The following is a 12,232-nucleotide window of genomic DNA, read 5'->3' as shown; positions in this document are numbered from 1 at the left end:
AGTCTCACACAAAATTCCGAATTTCTTTTCTCGTCAGTTCCTCGAAAACGTCTACCCACCAGGATGAATGGCTGCACTGTGTGATACTTGGGTGCTTAACCTACATAACCGTATAGATGGTTACAGAAAGTCGATCCTACCCCTGGAGAAATCTCCTTGTAAGACATAACGAAAGAGTGCCGCCGTTTCATTATATCTACTGATACGGTGGTCGACACACTGTTAGTAGTGTAGCCATAGTAACACAAACGGTCTGAAAACTGCACGATCTAAGTAACGAGGGACTACCTCGCACTTAGTCCAAAGGAAAATCTGCAGAATTACTAAAAGACTTGTAGCCAATGAACCGAGTCCCCTGAAGTCATTTAGTCCGTAGCGACTGCTGAGAACCTTCAGAGCAGTCATTAGGATTCGCACTCTACTACTTCGATGTTACACGTTCGGTGTCCTACTCTATGGAGCTGAGTCATGGACTGTATTAGGCATTTGAAATGCGATCGTATGGAAAAATATTAAGGATACCATCGACAGATTTAGTCAAAAGTACGGCGGTACGAAAATGTAGAAATTCTCAACAGCATCCAGAGAGCAGAACTCGATTGTTTTGGTAGCGCAATTCCGCAACAACAAATAAAACCTGTTGAAATTAATAATTCAAGGAAACATTAATGGCCGGCAGTCTGGACGAGCGTTTCTAGGCGCTTCAGTCTGGAACCGTGCGACCGCTACGGTCGCAGGTTCGAATCCTGCTCTGGAAATGGGTGTGTGTGATGTCCTTAGGTTACTTAGGTTTAAGTAGTTGTAGGTTCTAGGGGACTGATGAGCTCAGATGTTAAGTCCCATAGTGCTCAGAGCCATATGAACCATTTTTTGAAAGATTAATGGAATATGTGATCCACGACGCATAGGATTAACCTGGCTAAATAACTCAAACCAGCAGTTTGGGTACAGCACTGAATCAATGTTCTGAAAAACCATGGATGGACAACAGATCATGCTATCGATCGGCAGTGTTACTGGAGGACGAGGTACTTAAGAGAGGAAGAATGACAATGCTTAAAAATTACATAAATGCTCACCATTAAATTTAATACTCCACTCATATAATCGCGCTAGCTGCCATTAAAATTAATCTGCAATTGGCATACAGTTAAAATTTTTTGAACCTAGTGCTCTTAACAGCACTCATGTCACCACTTATTTTAATCAATGTATTTATTTTCTCAGACATCCACCGTACGAGGACGCACTGAAAAGTAATGTCGACAGATGTTTTACGTGAAAACTCTCAAAGCTTTTTAAATAAAACAAACTTCATTAACATTCTACATTGTATTCTTCACGTCTATAAATTTATTTCTCAAGACACTCACCCTCGGAACCAGCAAAATTTCCCCAACTAGATACTATTTTGTTGACACCGTCACAGTGTACTGTTTGACTATGTTAACAGAGCCACAACCTTACCTCTGCTTGCACCGCTTGAAACAACTGAAGTGCTCAAAGGTTTTCTTAGTTTTGCGATAGACGAAAATCGAGACTGTGTGTAGGATGATCGACGGCAGTGCAAGGACGTCGGCTTGCTGCAGATGCCGCAGCGATCGTGTGTAGTTTGGCACTGCCGTGCTCAAGGAGAGTGTGCTCCACATGCGGACGAAGTCTTCGAATTCGTTCTTTTAGTTTTGTGAGCTCTTTCTCACCCACCAACATAGTCACTCAGATAAGAGAGGTAACTATCCAAAATAAGGATAAACACTTGTTACAAAACGCTCCTTACGCAAAATCAGAGGGCTGCAGATATCCAAAGTAAAGATGTAGAATATTACTGACTTCATCAAATAAAACAGACCGAGTCATTATCTTCTCAGCACGCCGTCGTGTTATAAGCACAAAAATCCAAAAAATTGTTTCAGAGCAAAGTATGCTGTATTTTTAAGTGATGATCTTTGTAATGTACATCTGTATTAAACGTTATGCTGGTGATATATGGTGACAATGCGTATTTATATTTACAATGAAGAGAGATTGACCAGTGGCCAATATACAACTAAAACCAAGTTGTCAGATGGATATTAACTGCAATGGATTAGTGGAGAAATACAGGGATGAAGAAGTAGTTCGATTGTCTTGCCGCATGTATGCTGTAGAGCACATCTTCCACCGGACTGCCTTGATGATGCATGGATGGTAACAGCGTAGTAAATGCCCGGTGACGAAAAGGTCATGAATTCGTAGACTATATAGTCAGTCAATAGATGGAAAATCCTAGTACACCATCTGAAATGTGGAATTGGTGAAGACAGACAGTCGACCGAAATTATATCGAAATAAATTCATTCTTAACTTGTCTTCAGTTGCGTTAGGTAACACCTCGATAGCTAACACATCTGCGTTCAGAGAATTTATTTCGAAGTGATTTCGGTCAGCTATCTACCGTCATCAATTCGATGCACAGGACCATGAATACTGTCGAAGTTTGGCATAGCAAACGATACTCAATCAGGCAAAGGTATCTGAACCTACAATTTCTGATCAATATGCTAAAGGAGAATGTAATAAAATCAATACCTGAAATTTAAAAAAATGTAATCCGTCGGTTAGCCTCTTCAGTGAAAGAGATTAAAAATAAATCCGTGTTGAAAAGGAGTTAAAAGATATTTTAAGAATACATAATGACTTGGTGGATTTAAGGAGTTTAAAATTTACGTCATTCGTACGAAAAGTTCGTAAAATAAGACAGAAGTAATGTTGTAGAACAGAAAATGTAAAAAATAATATTTTTTAAACACGGCTATGCACAGCCTTAAGCCTAGATAAAATGTGGAGGGGCGATCTTATTACAAAACAACAGGCAGAGCCTCCCCATTGTCGCGGCTTCCTTTGCAGGTCGGAGAAACCGCAGCTAAAATGTATGTGGCCAGAAACACCACGTTGACTCACGGCCGCAGAAGCCCATGACACCCTTTAAGAGGCGGCGAGGCATCTCGTACTGTAGTTATATGAGAGTGAAGTTATTCCTCGCTCCTCATGAGACATCATCAAACTTATTTTCCTGCTTCTGGAGTGTCTACAGCGAGTATGAGGGAATCCCGAAACGTGACATCTTACTTTTGTACTGCTCTTCGTTCCACACCTTCAAGGACAAACTTCTTTTCTGTGGCACTCGAACACTTGTACTTCTTCGATGTCATTTTCACGGCGGATCTATGTACTGTGCTTATGCTTTATTGAGAAAACACATAAATTTTTCAAAGTGTTTAGAGATGAAACGATTATCTTAATAACCGATAAAACAATTCCAGATATTGAGTATTACGTACCGGCTAGCACTTCATTACGAAATGTTTACGGGGCTGTCTGTTATGACAGTCGCTTCCGTTTATGGAATGTACCGAACACAGGAGGTTTCTTCGGTAAACAGAAGTTCTTACATGGGTCTTGACAACACGATCGAATTACAGAGGTTCAAATAGTGAGACGCGACTGTGTGGAACTGCATAGGCAGATTTCGGTCCCTGGAAATAATTGTAACTCAACTAAGGACTTTATAGCGACACGAACGTCAGCCGGGTAAATAAGTCCCACACTAAGTGGACATCCAGTGGACGCAGGTAAACACTTCCTGTTACACCACGCCACTGCTGCCTCGGTGTAAACACGGAGGACAGCAGGAAGTGCACTACGACCACTAGCTGGACTCCAGAGCAGGAAACAGCCGGGGTCCCCGGTGGTCTAGTGGTAAGGGGGTCTGAAACGTTCCAGCGCCTCGGCTGGGGCTATTCGCCCCAGCCGGGCCGGGGTTCAATCCCCGGCCGGCGCTGGAATTTTCAGACTTCCGAACACTAGCCTCCACCTCTGCCTTGGCATGTGGCGCATGTCAGGCACCCCCGTGGGGTCCGTGCTTTGGATCCCACATGGAGCTCACTCCCACACTACAAACTGTACCTGATTATGCTGCTACAAACATTTAAAATTTTGATTCGCACACTTTCTTCACCAGACTTCATCTACATATATTTTAAGGTATTTAATATATCTCACTATCAAAAGAAACTGCTTGGTATATTTGTAGGATTACAACTATGAAATAAAACCCTTACAAAAAAAAAAAAAAAAAGATTTTGTTTTCCTTCGTGTACTGAATACTGCTGAGGTTAATACACAAACATGTGCCATTTTCCTGTAGTTACCAGTGAATATTCGAAAAAAAGGTTATCATACTGATTCATATATTACATACTGTATTTCACACATTCTCAGTGCTGAAAAAGCAATAATTATTTCAACGTCATAAGAAAATACAAAATATTACATCAATAGCAAATCACAAGCCAACGCTGTGTTATTTTTAGTATCATGATTGACTATGTGATAAATAAATCCTGTATAAGAAATCGTTTCGTAATAGTTGACAATATCTTTTAAAAATACTTTTCACTAATTGCATTTTCAAAAACGAACAAAGGCCTTTTTTCTCAAATTATTCTAGTATCAAAATGAGATGTTTGATGTGACACAGGTCACTAAAGAGATAAACTCTTTTTTGTATGAAAAACGTTATTTCTCGTGGTTTTATGTGAGCTGAATGCTGAATCAAACAGATAATACTTAACGTTAACAAGAGGAATTTCTTGGGGATTTCACTAACAAGCCCATATATTTGATATAATATTTCGATTAATAGTTATATGACAACCTCTCTGCCTCTACTTTATGTAAAAGTATCTTTTGGATCAGAAAAGAAATTATGTTACTACTTCTATGAGTTAAGTCTGGTTGAATGAAAGAGATTATAAAGGCCTTAGCCGAAGATGCAGAATGTTACCTTCTCTGCAAGGCATTTGTCATCAGTAATGAGTGAAACTGTAAGATAGGAAAAATGGATGACAAACGTCTATTACTGTTGTACTATTATATCACTAACGTTGCATTGCATAAACTTACTTACAGTTCTCGTTGCTGTTCAATATTCTTTAACTCACTATACCGTGCGATTATTTTGTTAACATTTAATATAACAGTAGCCCTGTTCCGAGCCACATATCCATTTTTAATGCTTAAAACTGTGGACAAAACTATTAGTAATACTAAATTACGAAGAGGTAATGATGAATGTAACATGCTGCATACATTAATGTCGCTCGAGATGTAGTTTGCATTATATGTTACGAGAACAGAATTATTTTGTAATGTGTGAAATACACAAAAATACGGTAACAGACAAACCGAGCAGTGATGCCGTAGTCTGTTTTGTAATAATAGTGTAAAGGAAGAAATAAACAGCAACTAGACATTTAAGTCACTCAATATTCGCGGCCATTTTGCGGTTCATCACTTCGCTGCTACGTGTCGCTACTAGTACCTCACACACTTCGTTGCCTGTAGTGCAGAGCTTCGCTACCAGAGGGCTCTATCAGCATCGGCGAGGACTCACTCTGTCGGCGTTTGCTGCTTCACTGCTCAACATCTATGCTCGCTGATATGCTGCTAAATCTTCAGAATAAACGAAAAAAATAACACAAAATATGGCAAATAGTGATAATTGTGAATACTACCGAACCATCTCTTTCATACGTCCTGGCTGAAAATACTGATCCAAAATATTTACAGAGGAATGGAACACATTAGAGGAGACGAGCTATAGGAAAATCGAACACACTAGCCGCTAGAGATCGGTTGAAGAAATTCAACCCATATTTATAACATCTATAGATGTAGAAAATAACTTTTCACAGTTTTGACCAAAATATAGTTTGAATTTAAGATGCAACCAGCGATAAAATACAGTGAGCGGCATGTTATCTAGAGCTCTGCCAAAAATCAGCCAGCAGATGTAAGACTTATAAGAAAGCTGGTAGTTGATAGTTGAGGAGGGAGAGAGAGAGTGAGTTTGCATACAGAAAGTTTCACACATCGTGCGACACACTTATCGCGTTTGTAGAGGGGACCTACCTGGGAATCGATGTCTGGAAACGTCATCCAGCGAGGCTACAGAGTATCAAAGTTACAGGCGCTGTAGTCTGTAAAATGTGTGTACACAGGGAGATCCAATGAAGATGTTAGCAATTTTCTATGATGATGGAGATGGATAAATTTGAGGTTATGTCCCTATAACGAAAAATTGGAAGAGAAGACATTCCTGTTACGTGTAACAGTATGTACCGGTAGTGTTGCAGCTAAGATGTAGGGCAGGAAACTTTCAGAGGTGGTAGTATGGACCGAATGTCCAGTACACATGGGCTGTAAAATGCATACCTTAAGAGCTGTGAGGACTTGTTCATCTTCGCTAGCATAAAACATATCTCCACTGTTGAACAGGTGCTCATAGCGCCTCAGGTATGCATTTTGTAGCCCATGTTTACCGGACATTTTTTTCTTACTTTGATCCATACTACCACCTATGAAAGTTAGCAACAACAGTACCAGTACTTGTATTCCGCCGTCAGAGGTATGATAACGATATTCCCTTGTAACTTCCGGAACATGATACATGATCAAATTGATAAATAATCACGGCATCACACTCTACTTACATACATTCGCCGGGGCTGGTGCCTGTATTTTGATGCTCTGTAGCCTTGTTAGATGACGTTTGCATGCATGAGTTACTAGGTAAAATTGCAAGCTCTAGAAATGTTGAACACCTTGTATAAAGAAAGCAACATACGAAACGAACGAGATATTTGGGAAATTAATCGAAGATAAGAAAGAAGAAATAGAAATTGTTTCCAAATCGACCTTTCATTTCGATGCTGCTGATTTGAAATTTCGTGGCATGTATTCGCTCTGAAGAGGATCGTTCAAATGATGGTCGAAATGTCGTTATTTTAGTTGTTTCACTGTTGTATAATGACACGGCCTAGTACCCAAAATGATTTTCTTAAATTTGTTTGTAGGAATTCTATCGCTTCTCAACGATATTTTCAGAATGATAGTAGTATTTTTTCCTACACCTACCAACTTTAATAGTGCTAGAAATGATGAAAATATTACCTAATACTTTTTGATATGGAGACAGAGACGGTGCTTGGTTTTAATGATAACAATATACAGGAAAATTCAGCCATGTTTCTGCGAAGTAGCATTACGCCGAAATTCTGAAATACATCCGTATATTTCGAATGTGGTACAACAGCTGTAGGTAGGAGACGAGGTACTGCAGAAGTAAAGCTGTTTAGACGGGGCGTGAGTCGTGTTTGGGTAGCTCAGATGGTAGAGCACTTGCCCATGAAAGGCAAAGGTAGCGAGTTCGAATCTTGGTCCCGCAAAGAGTTTTAATCTGCCGGGAAGTTTCATATCGGCGCACACTCCGCTCCAGAGGGAACTAATTCTGGAAACAGCTGTATAGTTACTGGAGAGATACAGGATGTTCCAAAATCACGTTAAAAACTTCTAGGGAAATGAGTAATGATATTTTGAAGAGGAGCCCATGTGTGGAAAGGTATATCCGTGCTACAGCCGTATGAATACACCTTCGCTAATGTGGTATGCAACAGGGTTATAATCACTGGGGGGGGGGGGGGGGGGAGGGGGGTTACTTACGTCGGATCGTATGATGTCATTTGACAGCTGTCTCCTCTCTGACCTGGTTCGAGTCTCGTTCATGTTTCTGTGAGTGTTAGAGGAACATTGCTGAGTACACTTTTGCCGAATATACCGACACGAGTATTCTGTGTGGCGAAGCTCACAGTACTGGAAGAGCTGCTGGTCGCCTTTATCAAGATCGTTGTCCACAGCGTCTGACTCCTCCCCATACGCTTTTCGTTACCATTGCACAACGTCTTCGAGTAAGGGTGCCTTCAACGTCATCAGGTGCGTGTGTGGTGCCTGTGGAGACGCAGCGCACGCGAATTGGAAAATATATTTATATGGATATGGTGTCTGTTCTTTCGGACATGTCCGAAAGGACGCTACGAATGTAGTGTGTGGTCATACATAGGTGAGAAAGTGGGTCTCGCGGGAGGCGTGCGCGAGATAATTCCTGTAGTCTCACTATCCTCTGTGCCGTCGGTGGCTCAGATGGATAGATCCACTGCCATGTAAGCAGGAGATCCCTGGTTCAAGTTCCGGTCGGGGCACACATTTTCACCTGTCTTCGTTGATATCTATCAACGCCCGTCAGCAGCTGAAGGAAATAATATCATTCTAATTTCAAATTGGAAAAGGCCCTCCTGTAAAAACAGTGTCTCTGAAGACCGATTTTTTTTGATTCTTTGGTTATTAAAGAGTGAAACTGTAGAACAATAGATGTACTCGGCCACATCTACACTGAAATGCCAAAGAAACTATTATAATAATGCGTATTCAAACACAGAGATATGTAAACAGGCTTAATATGGTGCTGCCGCCGGCAACGCCTATGTAAGACATGTGTCTACCGTAGTTGTTAGATCGGTTACTGCTGCTACAATGGCAGGTTATCAAGATTTAAATGACTTTGAACGTGGTTTTATACTTGGCGCAAGACCGATGGGACACAGCATCTACGAGGTAGCGATGAAGTGGGGATTTTCCTGTACGACCATTTCACGAGGGCACCCTGAATATCAGCAATCCAGTAAAACAATAAATCTCCAACATCTCTGCGGCCAGAAAAAAAATCCTGCAAGAATGGAATCTGAAGAGAATCGTTCAGAGTGGCGAAAGTGAAACCCTTCCGAAAATAACTGAAAATTTCAATGCTTGACCATCAACAAGTATCAGCATGCGAACCATTCATGGAAACATCATCTACATGGCCTTTCAGAGCCGAAGGCCCACTCGTGTACCCTTGCTCGCTGCACAGCACAAAGCTTTACGCCTCATTTGGGCCCATCGGTACGAACATTGGACTGTTGATGACTCGAAACATATTGCCTGGTTGGACGTGTCTCATTTCAAAATGTATATACAGTATGGAAGTGTATGGGTATGAATACGACATCATGACTCCATGGACCCTGCATGTCAGCTGGAAACTGTTCAAGCTGGTGGAGGCTCTGTGACGTTGTAGAGCGTGCGCATTCGGAGTTATGTGGGATCCCTGACACGTCTAGATACATTCTGTCTAATCACCTGCATCCATTCGTGTCCATTGTGGATTCCGACGGAAGTGGGTAATTCCAGCAGGACAAAGGAGCGGCCCACACAACCACAATTGCTACAGAGTGGCTGCAGGAACACTCTTCCGAGCTTAAACACTTTCGCTGGCCACCAAACTCCCCAAACATACTGTACGTCTCTAGTAAATTTTATAGCATTAACTACCATATCTGGAATGCCTTGCAAAGTGTTGATCAGAGGAGATCTCTGCTCCCTCTTACTGTTACGGATTTATGGGCAGCTCTGCAGGTTTCATGGTGTCAGTTCCCTGCTGCGCGACTTCAGCCATCAGTAGAGTCCATGCCACGGCGTGTTGAGGCACTTCTGCGTGCTCGCGGGGGCCATAAACGATATTTCTTTGATTCCACAGTGTAACAAATTACTTGTCAATGTGACAGCCTTACCAACATGTTTTCAAATGGTTCTAGTATACGGTACGTCTCGGGAGACGGGTTACAATTTAAAATATGAGTATTATGTACTCAGTCCCCTCTACAAATTCTAGCAGGTAGTGATGGGAATTTCAGAACATTCTGTACGTTTCCAGCAAACTGTATAGCCGTTGTCGTGTTACAATTGGTATCTGCGAATACATTCCATAATTTGTGACAGATCGTGAGGCGCGACTGCAGACGTCCGTAGCGTTTACCCAGGGGGCGTCTCGGCTACGGCCGCTCTGACGGCCACGAGAATAGCCGGAGGTAGAGAGCGCAGCACGGCTAGTTTGAAGGCCACTTTCAACTAGTGTTGCCAGAGGTGTCTCTTTTTAGAGATTCTACGACTCGCCCCACGTAAGCTTTATCTGCTAACATTTCGAAATACACTATCCTATCAATGAGTGTACAGACACCTATTAGTGGACATTAATATGCAGTTTGTCCAACCTTTGTCTCTATGGCGGCTTGAAATCTGCTCGGGACACTAAGTGAGGTGCCTGCCGACAATTTACGCACCACACACGGAGATCTACGTGTTTGTACATGCAAGGCAATACATTGCTCAGCAAGATAGCCATATCTCTCACCAATTTTGAACATTTGGAGCACAATGGGCAGGCTCTTTAAAGCAGGTCGCGATTTTGGCGATGTAATGAACCAACTGAACTGAATTTGGTACCATATCCATCAGGAGGGTATCCACTAACTTTATAAGTCAATGTCAAGCCTAGTAACTGCCAGAGGTGGCCCAACACATTATCGACTTATCAACTTGTGAAGCTCTTTGTCTTGAATTAATCATCCAGTTTTTCTTCAACTCTAATCATTCATTTGCCCCTACCCGTACAGTGATGCTCAAAACTATCCTAACGCCCGAATTGAATTTCGCCTGATTCACATGCAACCCACATAACGCAACTGTCTAGCAGGTCCCCTTATCGCTCCTTGGTACAGTCTTTTGACTATTGAAAATGGTTCCAACAAATCACCACAAGAAAACACTGTTCTGTATCGCAATAACTCAAGATGTAAAGTAATACCACGATACTACAAATATCACGGAACACCTTATCACAGATAAGACTGCCCTTAAGGCTTGTAGCTCACATTTATTACAATAAATGACATACCTGACATTTTACCACTCTCATTATTATTACGTCAGATAGGTAATGCACATTGTAAATTCGTCGAATTCATGATTTACTCTTCAAAGTAACATACCGTACTTATTATTTAACACAAAATAAGATTAAAAATTAAAGGTATTCACGAGCAGCTAATTGAGAATATTTATGAACTTCAAATGACACGACGAACAGTCTCGTTCTGCATACTGATGCAAACTCAGGTCATGCAGACTAAGCAAAGATTTCGTGCCTGACGGAAACTAACAGTCACTCGTGATTAGGCATACAGAGAGTGATATACCTCGATTTTAGACTGAGCCAGTTTGCAAATACCAACTTTAAATTACATAGCGCAAGTATTTTTGCCGGACGCGAATTCCTACCCAGCACCTATTGTCCCTGTTAACGAACGACGAGAGATGTTGAATCTTGGTTCTTAACAAGTAACTTACTTGAATTGCCGTGAGGTAAGGCTTTGTACTGGGCAGGGATTCGAACTCAGAACTTAATCGAATAGATATCGACGCACAATCAACTGTGACATTTCGGATTTTCTCGGCAGTAGCTAGATGTTTTAACTGAAATGACGAGACGAAACATACATTTTTTTCCTTCCCAAGACTCCAACCCGGCATCTATCGCTGTTATATTCTAGAGAAAACGAACGTTAAATATGGGTTTGTTGCACCAGCAGCGACATGTGAGCGTGTTGGAACTAGAAATAATATGACGAAGAGTTCAGTGCTCAGTGGGAATACAGCTCCACACATCATATCGCTTTTGACTACACACAAAGATACGTCAGCTTCCGAATTTTTGTCCAGCTCGGCCTAACATCTTGAACTTACAGTGATCTCGCAAATAGTCCTGTGTCTCACTGGGTGTCAAAACGTCACATATCGTTAGTGTTGACAACGAATGAAAATACATTAAACATTAAAATAATTATCCACCAGCAGATAGGTGTTCTCATGCTAGAGCTTGATAATACATAATGAAATCTATAGTGCCGGGCCAGGATTCGAACCCATTCACGCGCAGTATGTGGAGATGTTGAGGAATCTGCAGTTCTGAACAAACAACAAATAGTAGCCGTGCTGTATTCTCACGAAGGGATCAAATTGAGCGTTAAGTACGGTCTAAGTTGCATTCCCAGTTCAGAACCGATTTTATCGACATACAGAAGCTCAGATAAAATATGGACTAAATGTCCTTTGAGCGTTATTTAAGCATCACAAGACTGCACATACATGCAATCGATTTCGAGGTGCAAAGTGTTTATCTTACTTTGGTGACAGGTGGGCATAAGAGATTTCCAAAAACTTTTTATCGTACTGAAATAATCTTTTGTCGGAAAGAAACAAGGTAAGTGTTTTATTTGTATATATTTTGTAGGAAACTGTAATCGTGATGGAAGATTATACACCTTAATGTTTGACACAACTGCTAGGAGAAAACGCTGCATCCTAACCAAACCCTGCGGTTCCTCTCCATATCCCCGTAAGACACGAGCAGGGGATTCTCCACGCATACCGCTACACAGCTGTTCCTAGCACACCTGAGATTTGGCAACATCGTCACAAA

This window comes from Schistocerca gregaria, unplaced genomic scaffold (genome assembly GCF_023897955.1).
Source record: "Schistocerca gregaria isolate iqSchGreg1 unplaced genomic scaffold, iqSchGreg1.2 ptg000199l, whole genome shotgun sequence".
Taxonomy (NCBI): Eukaryota; Metazoa; Arthropoda; class Insecta; order Orthoptera; family Acrididae; genus Schistocerca; species Schistocerca gregaria.
The sequence above is the reverse complement of the archived record's forward strand: the minus strand, read 5'-3'. Positions refer to the sequence as shown.